A 17437-nucleotide genomic window follows, 5' to 3' on the forward strand; every position below is an offset into this window, starting at 1 on the left:
TTAATGGTGAGACAGAATTTTTTAAGAATACATTTCAATCACAATTATATCAAAGAGATAAATAAACAAAAAGAGAGAGATAGGGACAGAGAGAGAGAGAGAGACAGAGAGAGAGCAGAAGTAAGAAATAAAGAGACAGAGGGCCAGAGATGGGGTCCTAAATAGGGAAAAAGAGATAGGGAGAGAGAAAGATAGTAAGAGAGAGGGATATATGGACAGAGATAGAGAGGCACACAGATGCTGGTGGCTGTTGTAAATGTCAGAAATGGAAGGGCCTCTGTAACTTTTAATTTATGCACATGACCAATCTCGGGTCGAGTGGGCACAGGTGAGAGAGCGTGAGTTCTTATGTTATTACAAGGAGGCAGAAATAAATGGGGAGACACAGAGTGCAACAGAGGGGGAGAGAGAGAGAGTGAGAGAGAGAGAGAAACAGAGGAAGAGAGAGAGAGCAACTGAGGGAGAGAGACACACAGTTGAAGATGGCTGGATAAACACAGAGGGAAAGATATAGGTTTTGGGGGTCTCCAGTTTGTAGTCACTGCCCAGCTCCAAGCCTCTTGAGAACAGCCCCTAGGACACACCCTTCCAGAAATTCCGATTTGCAAAAATAAATCCTGGGGAGGTGATTTTAATAAAGTGCCCTTAAATAATCAACAGGCAACCCTAGATTAAAGAGAGAGTTTAACACTTTCTGGGGAGTGAGGGGATGACCCAGACTTTGAATGCACATACTGGTAGGGTTGCAGAGAGCGAGAGGGGAGGGACGGGAGGATGGGGAAGGAGTAGATCCCATTTCCCACGTGTTCCTTTCAGCCCTGTCTGTGAGTTTTGGTGTGAGCTTTGGGTGGAAGTGATCAGTTTCAGTGGGGCCTGTTCTTGGCATCGAGCCGCTCTGTGTGGCCTGCGAGTGGGATCAGTGCTTGAGATTCTCCAACTGCAGTAATGTTCCCAACAAGGGCTTAGTGTTAATGGTTTCAAATCAGCAAAAAAGTGGACCCTGGAATGTCTCAACTGCCAGCAACAAGATCTGGTGAAACCAGTCCTCCCCCTGGATTAACATGACAATGGGCGTAAATTCACGAGAGAGGGAAAGAGCTTCCAATAGATGGAAATGACTGAGGCCCTCAGCACACGCTGCACTGAATGTGCCTGTTAAGTACCCCGGGGGGAGAAATTCAGTATCGCCCCTTTTGGGGTGCAATTATCGGCTGGGCGCAAGGATTAGTGCCTGGTACTAATTATTGCCACCGACTGCAAACTTGGCTTTTATCACCCTGATGGTGATTGGAGTGCTAAATCAAGCGCTACACACCTGTCTTAAGGTGCAAAGGCCGAGGAGTGAGGCGGTACCTCAGAGGGCTGGCGAAGCTCATGTGATGTTTGCCAGCAATGGAACAGAGACACACTGGCGCCGGCCAGTTCTTAAGGGGGGGGGTCGATCTTGCTCTCCATCCACACCCTGGAGAGACCTGTACATCAAATCTGTTGGAAAGAAAAAGGAGAGGCCCAGGGAAAGAGCTCAGAGTGCAGCTCCCATATTCTCTTTTAAATCGATGCAAGGAAGATCAAATCAGAAAGAACCTACAAAGTGCTGCTGAATACCCAATACTCCTCAACACAGCTTTGAATAGCTCCTGCAGTCTCTCTTTCTCTCACTCAGAATGCGTGGTGCAAAAATTTCGCCGACAAAAAATGTCAGGAAGCGGTCGCCTTTAAATAGCACTCCCTAGTCCCTTCCCGAATGCAAAATGCTCCCCTCAACCTGTCGTTGCCAGCAGCAGGCAGTAAGAGAGGGGGCGCCACTCAATATCCAGTCTGGGGCACGACCGAGGCATTGCACACTCGACTGACACACTATCTGCAAGCGCAGGAGATGATGGCGTTAGTGTTTAGCACCACCGCAAAATGTCTAGTTAATTTCGTGAGTGGCAAAACTTCATCGCGCATGGGCGCTAGTTGCTTTATGCCCCATCAGCACCCTCTTAAGACATAAACGGGAGGCACAAACCAACTGAATTTTTCTACCATAGGGTTATACAGCACAGAAAAAAGACCTTCGGCCCACCGTGTCCGCGCCGGCCATCAAACCCTGTCTATTTTAATCCCATTTTCCAGTACTTGGGCTGTAACCTTGTATGCTATGGCGTTTCAAGTGCTCATCTAAATGCTTCTTGAATGTTTTGAGGGTTCCTGCCTCTACCACCCTTCCAGGCAGTTAGTTCTAGATTCCAACCATCCTGCAGGCTGGAAACGTTTTTCCTCCAATCGCCTCTAAACATTCTGCCCCTTACTTTGAAACTATGCACCCTGGCTATTGACCCATCTACTAAGGAGAAAAGTTCATTTCCATCTACCCTATCTATGCCACTCATAATTTTGTACACCTCAATAAGGCCCTCCTTCAGCCTTCTCTGCTCTGAAGAAAACAACACCAGCCTATCCAGTCCCTCTTCATAGCTGAAGTGCTCCAGCCCAGGTAACATCCTGGTGAATCTCCTCTGCACCCTCTCCAATGCAATCACATCCTTCCTATCGTGTGGCGACCAGAACTGCACACAGTATTCCTACTGTGGCCTAACTAGCATTTTGTACAGCTCCATCATAACCTCCCTGCTCTTATATTCTATGCCTCAGCTAATGAAGGCATGTTTCCTATATGTATTTAAACTACCTTATCTACCTGTCCTGCTGCCTTCAGGGATCAATGTGCATGCACACCAAAGTCCCCCTGATCCTCTGTCCTTCCTAGGGTTCAACCATTCATTGTGTAATCCCTTGCCTTGTTAGTCCTCCCAAAATGCATCACCTCACACTTTTCAAGGTTAACTTCCATTTGCCACTGTTCTGCCCATCTAACCAACCCATCTATATCGTCCTGTTGACTGAGGCTACCCTCCTCGCTATTTACCACCCTAACAATTGTCGTGCCATCTGTGAACTTATTGATCATACCCCTTACATTCATATCTAAATCATTAATATATACTACAAACAGCAAAGGAACCAGCCCCGATTCCTGCGTTACCCCACTGCAACATGCTTCCAGTCACAAAAACAACCTTCGACCATTACCCTCTGCCTCCTGCCACTAAGCCATTTTTGGACTCTCTGTGCCAAATTGCCCTGGATCCCATGGGCTCTTACCTTCTTGACTAGACTCACATATGGGCCTTTGTCAAAAGCATTACTGACGCCCATGTAGACTACATCAACTGCACTACCCTCATCCACAAACCAAGTCGCCCCCTCGAAAAATTCAATCAAATTGTTTAGACATGATTCCCCTCCCCCTGACAAAGACATGCTGACTATCCTTGATTCATCCTTGCCTCTCCAATTGGAGACTAATTCTGTCCCTCAGAAATGTTTCCAATAATTTCCCTACCACTGATGTTAGGCTCACTGGCCTGTAATTCCCTGGTTTATCCCTACTACCCTTCTTGAATAATGATACTACGTTAGCTGTCCTCCAGTCCTCTGGCACCTCCCCTGTGGCCAGAGAGGTTTGGAAAATTTGTGTCAGAGCCCCTGCAATTCCTTCCTTACTTCACACAGCAGCCTGGGATATGTCTGCTCTGGACCTAGGGATTTATCCACGTTTAAGCCCGCTAAAACCGCTAGTACCTCCTCTTACTCAATACTAATTTGTTCAACTATATCACAATCCCGCTGCCTGATTTCTATGCCTAAATCTTCCTTCTCCATATTGAACACAGATGCAAAATATTCATTTAAAACCTCACCTTCATCTTCCAGCTCTACGCACAGATTGCCACTTTGGTCCCAAATGGGCCCGACTCATTCCCTGGTAATCCTCTTGCCCTTAATATACTTATAAAACATCTTGTGATTTTCCTTTATTTTGCCCTCCAGTGTTTGCTCATGCCCCCTCTTCGCTCTCTTAATTTCTTTTTTAAGTACCCCCCTTGCACTTTCTATACTCCTCTAAGGCTTCCACTGTTTTTAGCCCTTTGTATCTGCCAAAAGCCTCCCTTTTTTCCCTAATCCAGTCTTCCCTGGGCTTTCTGCTCCCACCCTTGACCTTTACAGGATTATGTTGGCGTTGTACTCTCTCTATTTCCTTTCTGAATGACTCCCACTGCTCTGATGTGGATTTTCCTACAAGTAGCTGATCCCGGTCCACTTTGGCCAGATCCTGCCTTATCATATTAAAATCTCTCTTCCCCCAATTTAGGACCTTTATTTCCGGTCCATCTTTGTACTTTTCCATAACTACCTTAAATCTCACCGGATTATGGTCACTGTCACCAAACTGCCCTCCTACTGACACTTCTACCACTTGCCAGGCTACATTCCCTCGAATTAGGTCTAGTACCGCCCCCTCTCTTGTAGGACTTTCTACATGCTGGCTCAAAAAGCTCTCCTGGATGCACTTTATGAATTCCGCGCCTTCTAAGCATTTCACACTCTGACTATCCCAGTTCATATTGGGGAAGTTGAAATCCCCTACTATTATTACCCTATTATTTCCACACTTCTCTGAGATCTGTTCCTCTATCTCCCCTGACTGTTTTGGGGCCTATAGTACACTCCCAGCAAAGTGCTTGCCTCCTTTTTGTTTTTAGGTTCTACCCATAAGGCCTCATTAGAGGAACCTGCTTAGATATCATCCCTCCTTACAGCAGAAATTGACTCCTTGATTAATATTGTGACTCCCCCTCCTCTTTTATACTCCCTCTGTCTTGACTGAAGATCCTATACCCCGGAATATTGAGCTGCCATTCCTGCCCCTCCCTTAACCATGTCTCCGTGATAGCAACAAAATCATATTTGCATGTTTTCATCAACACTATCTATTCATCTGCCTTACTCGCAAGACTCCTTGCATTAATATAAATGTTATCCAGCCTTTCCATACTCCCTTGTGCCGTTACATATTTGTTTTGCCTTCCAAACTGACTTGATTTTTCCTCTATATTTGGCTGTGCATCACCCCCTACTATAGCTCCGCTCCAAATCCCATCCCCCTGCCAAGTTAGTTTAACCATGCCCCCCCAAAAAAACAGCACTTGCGTACCTCCCTCAAGGATGTTTGTCCCGTTCCGGTTCAGGTGCAACCCGTCCCACTTGTACAGGTCCCACATTCCCCTGAAGCAGATGCAGTGATCCAGGAAACTAAAGCCCTCCCTCCAGCACCCACTATTTAGCCACGCATTCATCTGCTCTAACCTCCTATTCCTATGTTAACCAGCACGTGGCACTGGGAGTAATCTAGGGATTACAACCTTTGAGGACCTGCTTCTTAATCTGCCACCTAGCTCCCTAAATTCTTGTTGCGGGACATCAACCCTCTTTCTACCCATATCATTGTTACCAAGGTGAACCACGACCTCTGACTGTTCGCCCACGCCCTTCAGAATGTCGTGCAGCCGTTCAGTTACATCCTTAACCCTGGCAAGATTTATGTTGGTTTTATGATGCTTAAAATCTAACAAGGAGGGCAAATTTGATTTCAAGTTAGATTGACCAAGCTGTGCAATTACATGGTTTCCATTGCTCCCATGGCAGTGGTGAACGTAACTGTGCACACCTGTCAGGCTGTTCAAAAGAAAACTTTGAACCTGCGTCGGGTTTAATTGCTTTTCTCCGTGTCTTTGTTTGTATATAAACTAAGAAGAAATAAATAGATGATTAGTGAATAGGACAGCCAGGTTGTAAGTCCAATGCATATCGATTGACAACTGTTAGAAGCAAAGGATTTAATCTTTCTGCTTATGGTACCAATAAGGCAAATTTTAGTGAAAAGTGCAAGTATATATATACATTATAACATTGTCTCACAAGCTGTAAGTTTTGTCCACCTCCCTTTTTTCTGAATTCAAGTTTCTCTCTGTAGCCGGATACATTACCAGTGCCACATTCTAAGTGTTGACTTTCCTTTATAACTGACTGGAGATCTGAATTAGGTGAGTTGACTAGAAATTTTCATTAACCAGCCTGTGGAAAGTCTAGGTAGGATTTGATCCTTCCAAAATCGCTGTGCGTTATGAAACTATATAATAATTTCTCCCGTGGGAGGATAGATTGCCACGGTCTGAGTAAATAACTGTTGATATTACAATACATTACATGGCATCCTTTTGTGAGTTACCCAGTCGATGTATTATGCAGCCTATGATTAAACTCTGATCGTTAGATTTAGGCTGGTAATTCATCCAGCCGCTGTTACTTTTCGCTTTTCATATAATCAGATTTAATCAGATGAATTTGGTGGGTGCCCCACGTGATCTCTAGTGTTCATTCCCAAAATTGGTGTGTAATGATTAATACTGGGCACACAAGTTAGAACAAGTAATGGTTGGGCCAAAGCAAAAGCAGAGAATATCAACTCTTGACTCATATGCCTAAGGGAGCTGATCAACTGATCGCATGATCAATGCCTGAGCCAAAGAAGAATTGGAAAATCAGCAGGGCGGTATGCATCGTCTGACAGGTATTTCACCAAACCAACTGATTAGCTGACATCCAATGAGATCAAAATATGCAACTCAGAATATCACAAAACGACGAATCCAGGTTAATTTCATGTTATAAATGCAACTAATTGAACACAAAGGTAGCGGGTTTGGGCCCTAATGTGTGACAGCCCCAACAGCGGAGAGAACATAAGGTAGATTCTGAGGTTATGGTCTGTGAGACAAGAAATGGTTGATCAATGTGAAAGGGGGAAAACTGCAGATTTATTAAACCATGAAACATGTCGGTGAGAAAACCGAAGAAGGATATCTAATGACATCGGTAGAAGTGCCACTGCACCATGCTGAAGCTGCTGGCATGAATACATTGAATTGAGGACCCTTTCCGCCCCTCAGATTGATGTAAAATATGCCATGGTGTCATTTCAAAGAAGAGCCAGATTATAGATGTCTGATGGTCCGAGCTAATTGGGTCAACTGCTTACCTTTTGTGTCTTACAGGAATTTTACTTGTGCCACGTTCATGGTGATGCTGTGTTTCTCGATAAACTGAGAAAGTCCTGTCATAATCCATCTTATGTTTAGTGAAGTGGGACCTGTTTCCAGACACGGCTCCAGAAACATTTGAAAAATTTCCCCCACTCCCTATGTTCCCCGCGTTGATTTTGAGCAGTGACATTTCCTGAGGGTCAGCGGGTGCCTCTCTTCTTAGGATTTGCCTTCTTTACAAATATCTGTAGGTTCCTCCTTGTCAGCAAGATATCTCAGCAACTTGTTCAATTGTTCTTTTAAGTGACAGTGAGTGTGTGAGGGCTACATTTATTTTAATTAAGGTGTTGATCTGTTATTACATGGTGACTAGAATCACATTTCATAACCTTTCCTCACAGAGTAGATACGTCAGTGAAAGAAGCATTGAAAATGACCACATCACCACTGGATTAGGTAGGGAGCCATGATCTGGGCTCCCCGCTCCTGACTGTTATTTTGATGGATGTTGGTGTGGATTCGGATGGTCATCTTTCAAGATTCTTTGATATAATAGGGGCTTTTTAAGTGTTATGATGTTTATTTTTCCATAGATAGGACTCGCGACTAGGAATGAATGGCTGTATCTCTAAGCGAGTCCAATGACATCTATAGCAGTGATCATCCAGAGCCTGTTGAACGAATTCCCAAGTAATAATCAGTTTTAAAATGCTTAATTATTGAATATGAACGAGCACATATTTGTGACTTTTTATTTACTCAGTTAGGGGATGTGGGTGTCGCTGGCAAGGCCAGCATTTATTGCCTATCGTAATTACCCTTGAGGCGGTGGTGGTGTGCCGCCATCTTGGACGGCTGCATTCCATGTGGTGAAGATTACTCCCACAGTGCTGCTAGGTGGGGAGTTCCAGGATTTTGAACTAGCGATGAAGAAGGATTGGGGAACTATTTCTAAGTTTGGGTGCTGTGTGACTTGAAGAGGGAATTGGATGAGTCGGTATTCCCTTTAGTCTGCTGCCCTTGACCTTCTATGTGCTGGAGGTCATGGGTCTGGGAGGTACTGCTGAAGAAGCCTTTGCGAGTTGCTGCAGCGTTACATGTATCTGGTATGCACTGCAGTCACTTCACGTCATTGGTGGAGGCAGTGAATGTTTAAGGTGGTGAATGATTAAGGTGGTGAATGATGTGCCCATCATGTGAACTGTTCTGTTCTGGATTGTTTCGAGATTCTTGAGTGTTGTTTAAGCTGCAGTCACCCAGGCAAGTGGAGAGTATTCCATCACACTCCTGAATTGTGCCTTTTGTGTTGTGGAATGTCTCCGGCAAATAAGGAGGTGAGTTACTTGCCACAGAAAACCAAAACTCTGACCTGCTTTTATAGCTACAATTGGTGCAGTCAAGTTTCTGGTCAGTAATAAAACTCAGGATGTTGATGGTGTGGGATTCGACGATGGGATTGCCATTCAATGTCAAGGTGGTGATTAGAGTCTGGCTTATTGGAGATGGTCATTGCCTTGCATTGTGCAACGCATATGTAACTAGCCACTTCTCAGACCGAGTCTGGATGCTGTCCAGGTCTTGTTGAGGAATTGCAATGGAATTTTACACCAGCAATCAGCAGCGAATATCCACATGTCTGACCTTATGACGGAGGGAAAGTCATTAATAAAGCAGCTGAAGATGATTGGGGCTGGGACACTGCCCTGAGGAACTCCTGCAGCGATATCCTTGGGTTGAGATGTTTGACTCCAACTACAGAACGATTGTCCTTTGTTCTAGGTATGACACCAGCAAGTGAAGAGTTTCCCATGATTCACCTGATACCCATTGATTTCATATTTTGCTAGGGCTCCTTGGCGCTATGCTGGCTCAATTGTTGCCTTCATATCAAGGACAGTCACTCTCACCTCACCTCTCTAATTCAGATCTTTGTCCTTATTTGCACGAAGGCTGTAATGAGGCCTGGAGTCGAGTGGTCCTGGTGGAAACCCAACACAGCGTCGCTGAGCAGGTTATTGTAGGGTAAATCATGCAAACACTGAATTTTTCGACTCAGATACTTACAGCCAAGGTAACAGATCGGTAACTTTGCAGTTTTTCCAAAATCTAGTATCGCAGCCAGGAACATGCGGGGCAAAATTTTGTACATTCAATAACACACTAGACTTCATGAACAACTGCCATTAAGAAACAAATGTTCGGAATTTTTGTACTGTTGTTCACCCGGAGAACCATTTCTCTGCCGACCTTAAATTGGCCAATATTGCTGAGCTCTCTGAATCAGCCTACAATAGGCGAGAAATTCGGCTCAACTGGCCATTATGAGGGAATAGCCGCGCCACCAGGTATCAGGCAAGAAGCTGAAAAGACTCAACACGAGGAGGAGAATAATGTGCAGGAGGACGTGGAGGAGGAGGAGGGCGTGGAGGAGGAGGAATTGGAGGAGGAGTAAGAAGTGGAGGAGGAGGATGCGCAACAGGAACCGGAGGAACATTAAGAAGAAGGGAGGCTACAAAATAGAAAGTCGATCTCTGCCCGGTGATTAATGAGCAATACCAGTTAACTCACACACACCTCCCCATTCACCAACAGTCCCACGCTCTTTACCTTTCCTCTATTACTGACCATCACATCGTCATCTTTCCAACAACACAAAAATATAATCAACCAGACAATGCACATTATAAATCAAATCCAAATCTATAAATGTACTCATGTGATATACATACAAAAATAAAAGAATCATCCCTGTGCCTTCCCTTAGTGCCTGTTGTTCCTGGTGCCTTTGCCTCTCCGAGTGCTCCTACGAGCTGCTTCCCTGGACCTGCAGCATGGGTGGTGGAATGCTGCTGATGATTAATTGAGGAGACTGCAGGTGGACGTGGAAGACAACCTCGAGCAGCTTTGGGCCTAGATGGCCTGACTTCGGAATGCACCATCTCGGCCTTTGCTGCAGCAGCCTGGGCTGACTGGCTGACAGGCAATAGTGTGGGCACTAGCGGAGTGGCGGGGTGGGGGCAGGAATGCTGTCATCCTGTGAGGAAAGCTGGTTCATGCTCTTTGTAGCCACTGCCACACACCCGGGGCAGTGCCTCACCAATCCTAGTAATCTGTTGGATGAGATGTTGATCGACTGCTTTGAGGCCCTGGAAGCCCCTTCAACAGTGGTATCCAGAGTTTGAGGGCATCATTCTGACCTTCCAGTGCAGAACATAGGCCTTTCATGGAATCTGCTTCTGCTGCAATAGAAGCCATGACAATGGCCATCAGAGGCTGCATCATGGTGGGTTCCACAGGTGTGCTGCTGCCTGCTGTTATTTTGAAAGGATGGGTTCCGGGCTCTGTGCAAAGCCCTGTGCCAAATTGGTGCTGGAATCTTCCATGCTCCTTGACATTGAGGGCATGCTTTCTGGCAGGTTTTCTGGTGCAACAAGCATTTGAATGTATACACCCATCATCCTTCTTCTGCAGCCTGACACATTGCAGTTCTCATCTAAGTCCTCTGCCACAGAACTAATGTCTGACCTCCCCTTCCATTGAGATGGTTTCTGTGCTATTCTTTATCCTGGTAAGTGTCCTGTGCACTTTTTTCCGGTGTCTCACCACGGGCAGACCCCTCCTCTATCCCAGCCACCAAATATGTGCAGAGCCAATATCTGAGCTGCTGGTTTCGAATGTAAGATGGATTGACGATCTCTGTTCTTCTTCAAGTTCTTCTTCCTCTTCCTGCACTGACTGGGTAGGATCCTGTTTTTGGGTATCTTAAATGACAAAGGACCAAGTGTTGGGTTGTGGTTATGAGGGAGGAGAAAGTAAGAATGCATTCTTACACTATCTGCAGCTTCTCAGTCATAAGAGATTGTGGAATGAGGGAGAAGCGGGATGAGAGGAGGGGGGTTCGGTATGTTGATAGGGTCATCATCAATTGCTTCAGCCCCGCCCTTGGCCACAGCTTCAGCAATGCCCCTCTCCATAATAGCCAGGACTTTCTCCTCCATGTGGGTTAAAACATGCAGGCTCTTGTCCTCCTCCAGCTCTTTTGTGCTGGCTGCTGTTATGCACCACCTCCTCAGATAAGAAAGGGGTAAGTTTGTCAAGGAGTGTCGTGCAATATGTGTGATTAGTGTGGCAGTTATGGTTGAATAGCTACCAGTGTATGCAAGCTGTGAGTTGTGCATGCGATGCTTGCAACTGTGCTAAGTGCATGAGGGTGGGGTAAAGCATATGCATTGAAGGTTTGAGTACTGTTTGCATCTCGCTCGCTAACTTGTTCACAGTTCTGGAAACTGGTGGAGGTCATGGTTCCTCCGGGGAAAGCAGTCAGAGCCAAGGCCGCAGCACCATGGGTGGTTCAGCTGCACGGTTGGGGAAGAAGGAGAGGAGAACAGCAATAAGGATAGGGGATTCATTGGTTAGGGGTAATGACAGGCTTTTCTGTGGACACAAGCATGACTCCAGGATGGGTTTATGCCTCCCTAGTGCAAGGGTCAAGGATGTCACTGAGCTGCTGCAGGAAACTCAGAAGGGATAGGGTGACGTGCCAGATGTCGTTGTCCGTATTGGTTCCAATGACATAGGCAGAAAGAGAGATGAGGTCCTGCAGGCAGACTATAGGGAGTTAGGAAAGAGATTAAAAAGCAGCACCTCAAAGGTAGTAATCTCTGGAATGCTCCCCGTGCCACGTGCTGGGGAGTACAGTTATAGAAGGATAGAACAGATGAATGTGTGGCTGGAGAGATGGTGCAGGAGAGAGGGCATTACATTCCTGAGGTTTTTGGGACCATTTCCGGGGAAGGCATGATCGGTACAAGCCAGATGGGTTACACCTCAATGGAGCCACAACCAATATTCTGGCGGGGAGGTTAGCTAGTGCTGCTGGGGGAGGTTTAATCTAGCCTGGCAGGGGGATGGGCACCAGCATATAAGCTTAGAAAGGAGAATTAAGGGGCATAAAAGAGTGAGTGAGTTGGATAGTTCTAGAGATGGAAGTAGCATTAGATTCGAATGTAGTACCATATTAGAGAGGTGCAGACTAGGAAATACTGCGAAAAATTTAAAAATTGATTTAGAATGCATGTACGTAAATGCACAATGTTTGGCAAATAAGGTTGCTGAGCCACACGCAAAATTAGCCATATGTCAATATGATGTTGTACCAATAACGGAAACGTGGCTTAAAAGCAGTGAGGACTAGGCATTTAATATACAAGTGTACGAGGTGTTCAGAAAATCTAGGGAAGGGAAAAAGTGGTGTGGGTAGGCAATGCCGATTAAGGAAGTCATTGTAGTGTTGGAAAGGGAGGATGTTCCTGAGTGGACAAGTACACAATCCATTTGGTTAGAGTTGAGCAGCAAAAAGAGTATGATCACGCTATTGGGGCATTCTATAGCCCTCCAAATAGTGAGAGGGAGGTTGAGGAGCAAAACTGCAGGGAAATAGCAGAGATATGCAAGAGCTATAAAGAGGTGATTTTGGGGGGCCTTAATTACCCTATTATCGATTGAGAAAATGTAAGGGTAAAGTTAAAGGAGAGGGTGGAATTTCTTAAAGGTGATCAGGAAATTTCCCTGGACCAGTATGTTCTTGGCCCAACTTGGAAGGAGGCATTGCTGGATCTGGTGCTGGGGAATGAGGTGGGCCAGGTCGACCAAGTGTCTGCAGGAGAGCACTTGCGTATGAGTGATCATCGTATCATAAGTTTAAGATTAGCAATGGAGCGGAGCAAGGAAAAATCTAGAGTGCAACTTATAAACTAGAATAGGGTTAACTACAATGGGATGTGAAAGTACCTAGCCAGGGTAAAATGGAACCAAAGACTGACTGAAATAATGCTAACGTAACAATGCGTCATCTTTAAGGAGGAGAAGTTCCAAGTACAGGCTAGGTACATTCCAAAAACTGTGGAGTGTAATGGAACCAAACAAGGGGTCATTGGATGATGAGGGAGATAGAGAAGATATTGAAACAAGAAAAGAGGTGGTAGATTCATGTCAGGTGAATTGTTTCAAGGAGAACCAGACCAAATACAACAGGTTGAGAGGGGAAGTGAAGATGTAAATAAGATTGACGAAGAGGGAATAAGAGAGTAGAATTGCGGTTAACATAAAAGTAAACCAAAAATCATCTACTGGCATGTACGCAGTAAGCAGGTAGTCAGAGGCGGGATGGGGCCTATTTGGTACAAAAAAGGGGATATTTGCTGAGAGGCGCAAGGCAAAGCTAGGATACTCAATAAGTACTTTGTATCGGTGTTTTCTAAGGAGGTGGATGCTCACAAAATATCGGTAGAAGTGGAAAAGGTAGAAGCAATGGAAAGGGTGTGAACTGATAGACAGGATATACTAGAAAGATTGGGTTTGCTTAGAGTGGATTAGTCGACTGGTCCAGATGGCTTTCATCCCAGGTTGCTAAAGCAGGAGATAGCAGAAGTGCTGTCATAATTTTTCAATGTTCCCTCGAAGAGGGCGGGGGGGGAGGGGTGTGTGCCTGAGGATTGGTAAGTATCAAATCTGACACCATTGTTCAAGAAAGGAAGTAAGTACAATTCTAGTAACTGTCAGTTTAAAATCAGTGGTGGATGACGTTTTAGAACAATAATTAAGGAAAAATGTATCCGACACTTAAAGAGGTTTAAGCTAATTGAGGGGAGCTAACACGGATTTGTAAACGGCAGATCTTGTTTGACTAATCTAGTTGATTTTTTGGCGAAGTAACAGGGAGGATTGATGAAGGGAATGCAATAGATGTTGTCTACAATGATTTTAAGAAGGAGTTTTACAAAGTACCACTTAGAAGACTGAAAAGCAAAATTGAGGCTCATGCAATAGGTGGGTCAGTGGCAGCTTGGATAAAGAATTGGCTTAAGGATAGAAAACAGCCAGTTATGGAAAATGGCTGTTTTTCCAGACTGCAGGATAGTAGGCAGTGATGTTCCCGAAAGGTCAGTGCTGGGGCCACTGATTGTTATACTTTGTATAAATGATCTGGATATTGGAATACAGTGTAGAATTTCTAAATTTGTCGATGACACCAAACTTGGGTGTATGGCAAACTGTGAGGGTTATACCAAACGACTGAAGCAGGATTTAGAAAGGCTCGCAGAATGGGCATAAAAGTGGGAGATGGAATTTGATAGAGTGAAGAGTAAGGTGATGCATTTTGGCAAAGGAATACGGAGAGGCAATATATACTTACTGGCACAGTTTTAAAGAGTGTGCAGGGAGAGAGAGAGACCTGGGAGTTAATGTGTATATGTCTCAATTCATATTGAGAGATGGTTAGCAAAGCCTATGGGATCTTGGGTTTCATAAATAGAAGTATTGTGTACAAAAGTAGAGAAGTTATTCTGAACCTTCATAAAGCACTGGGTAGGCTGGGGTATTGCATCCAGTTCTGGTCACCACACTTTAGGAAGGATGTGAAGGCCCCTGAGAGGGCGCAGAGGAGATTTACCAGAATGGATCCAGGGATGGGGGAATCTTAGCTACAAGGACAGGTTAGAGGAGCTGAATTTGTTTTAATTAGAGCAAAGAAGGTTGAGGAGTGGTTTGATTGAGGAGTATAAGATTGTGATGGCTTTGGATAGACTAGACAGAGAAAGTTTGTTCTCACTAGTTGATAGTAGAAGGACTAGTGGACAGAGATTTAAGCTTTTGGGTAAGAGATACAGGGGGTATGTGAGGAGAAACTTTTTAATGCAACGAGTGGTGACTTGGAATTCACTGCCGACAGAAGTGGTGGAAAGGGAGACACTCAATGCTTTCAAGGGGAGACTAGATAGGCACTTGAAGGAAATAAACCTGCAGGGCCACGGGGATTGAGTGGCGGAATGGGACTGATGGTTTTGTCCACAGAGCTAACACGGACACGATGGGGCGAATGGCCTCCTTCTGTGCCGTTAATACTCTATGATTCTAAGGTTGCAAGAGATTGTTGGTAGGTGGGTGATGTGGCTTAGTGAATTGAGCAGTGGATGAGGCTAGAGATACAGTTCGTAGGCTGTGGCATTGAAAGAATAACTCACTGACAATGAAAACTCCTGTGAGATCGTTAAACTGCTTCCTGCACTGCGTCCATGTTCTTCGAGCAGCACTTCTGGTATTGGCCTGGTACTTCTTCCCACGGCATTATGAGCATCTGTATAGACAACCACCTGCCCCCTTCAAATGCAGGATATCACTCCTTAGTTCCATCTGTTCTACCAAGACCAGCGCCGTGCCTGAAAACCTTGGTGCACACACTTTACCATGTTCAGCTAATGATAAAAATATGAGTGCAAAGAATGAGTTTTCAAATGAATCCCACCACTTCTTCCTGCTGCAGTGCACCATCCCATTTATGAAGTGCAGGCTGCCTTTAACTTGTGCTAGCCAATGGTGATATTGCAGCCACTGCTCATGTATGAATCCAAAAATCAGTGGGTGCACTGGCTGCATGATTAACTTATATAAAAAAGTAGGCAGCATAAATTTACCATCCTGCCTGCAGCGCAATGAACGGGCATAGAGTAAAGGTGTATCGCGAACCCCACAACTCTTTTTGGGGTTTAGCCATTTTCTCCAAAGCATGTGCAAGAGGTGAAATAAGTTCAGAGCTGACTTGCCATTTGCAAGCTCTGGTAATGCCGTGCCTGTACTTATCTTTGGCTTGGGTTCAGTGCACAAGGTCTGATGCAACGCTGCTATAGTTTTCCAATTGGGCGTGAAGTTGGGCATGGGCCGAATCACATTTGTGGGTTGTTATACGACACGCCTGATATTCAGCTCTTTTAAAGTCAATGGAATTGGATATCAGACGGGGCATATAACAGGTGACCAGTGGTACTGGATATCAGATGGTGCAGATAGCAGGCGACTAATGGAATTGCATATCACACGCTGTGTATAACGGGTGACCATTGGTACTGGATATCACACGGTGCAGAGAACAGTTGGCCAATGGAACTGGATATCACATGATGCATATAACAGGTGACCATTGGAACTGGATATTACACGGTGCGTCTAACAGGTGATCAATGTACCTGGATATCAGCCGGTGCTTATAATAGGCGACCAAAGGAACTGGATAGCACATGGTGTGTATAACGGGTAACCAATGAAATTGGATATCAAACGGTGCATATATCAGGTGTCCAATGGAATTGGATATCAGCCGGTGCATATAACAGGCGACCAATGGAACTGGATATCAGAAGATGCAGATAGCAGGCGACCAATGGAACTGGATAAAAGACAGTGCTTATTACAGGTGGCCAATGGAACTGCATGTCAGGCGGTGCATATAACAGGCGACCAATGCAATACCACTGGTTTTACTTCCCCATCCTTGTCCAATTGCACCAATGAAAAAGTCTGAGCCTATAGTTCAGCTCAACGAAGTCAAATTATTCCCCAATTGTGATGACAAGGCTAATGACCGGCAACATTGCAGTTAGATTTTCAACTTGCCTCTGCCAGGCAACAATTATTTTGTGGATTGTCCACCCATTGTAGAAACCACCCTATTGTTTTGTTTCCAATGAAATGAATGACGATGAAAATCAAACGGTTTCTGCAATTCTGTTATTATCAGCAACTCCAGCTTCATGGCATAAGTGGAAAAGCGACCAAAATGTGATGTTACATGAGGCACTAAACTGTCCTATTCAATTATTATTGCAACAGTTCATTAAAGGAATGCTTTTAATCTGCTAGTACCTGGATTGCTTAAAATTATTTCTGATTGGGAAACACAGAGATATATAAGTATCATTAAAATCCCTTGGACAATATTGTACTGCCATATGATACAAGTGTTTAAAATGATGATCGTTTGGTTAAGGCTAGATATATGCAGCGTGTTTCAAGTAGTTGAGTGACCAAGAATGAGGAGTTATCGATAGAAGGTTAAATGTAAGAGATTTAGAGCGAAGTGCAGCGGAAAGTTCTGCAAATAATGGATTGAAAGGCGCTGGAGCTCACTTGCAGGGTTAGTGTTTGAGCCAAAACAATGTCAATATTCAAGAATAAATTTGACAGGTGGATGAGTAAATATCAAACAATATGCATGTATCAGTTGTACAGGCTTTCTCCAGCAACATACACTTACTAATTTTTCAAGAAAAGCTGAAGGAGGTTGACTATTCCTTGCAGAAGAGCACACATTGACTGACCCAATTGGATTGTTCAACACCATGAAGGTGATGAGCAAGTTTATTCAACCTAATTATTCTATGTGATGAACATTTCAAATTTCACGTTATATGTTGGACATTCACAACTTGGAAGCAAAATATCAGGTCAGGCAGGACTTGTCACTGAAAGGATCAAGCAACCACTGTATAATTTGAAAGTCTAGCCAGCTAAAGGGAATAGTTTGCGGTTGCAACAGATAACTACGTGTGTTTTTGACGGGACAAGGTGGATCAGCGAAAAGCTACCGATATGTTTTTGTAATTGATTTTCTTAGTTGCTGCAAAAAATGTGTTTGAGCCAGTCCTATAACGCCTGTCTTGTGCTATAGGCAG

The sequence above is a fragment of the Somniosus microcephalus genome, unplaced genomic scaffold (assembly GCF_052327205.1).
Source record: "Somniosus microcephalus isolate GS21.2 unplaced genomic scaffold, FLI_Smic_1.0 unresolved_chr1, whole genome shotgun sequence".
In the NCBI taxonomy this organism is placed as follows: Eukaryota; Metazoa; Chordata; class Chondrichthyes; order Squaliformes; family Somniosidae; genus Somniosus; species Somniosus microcephalus.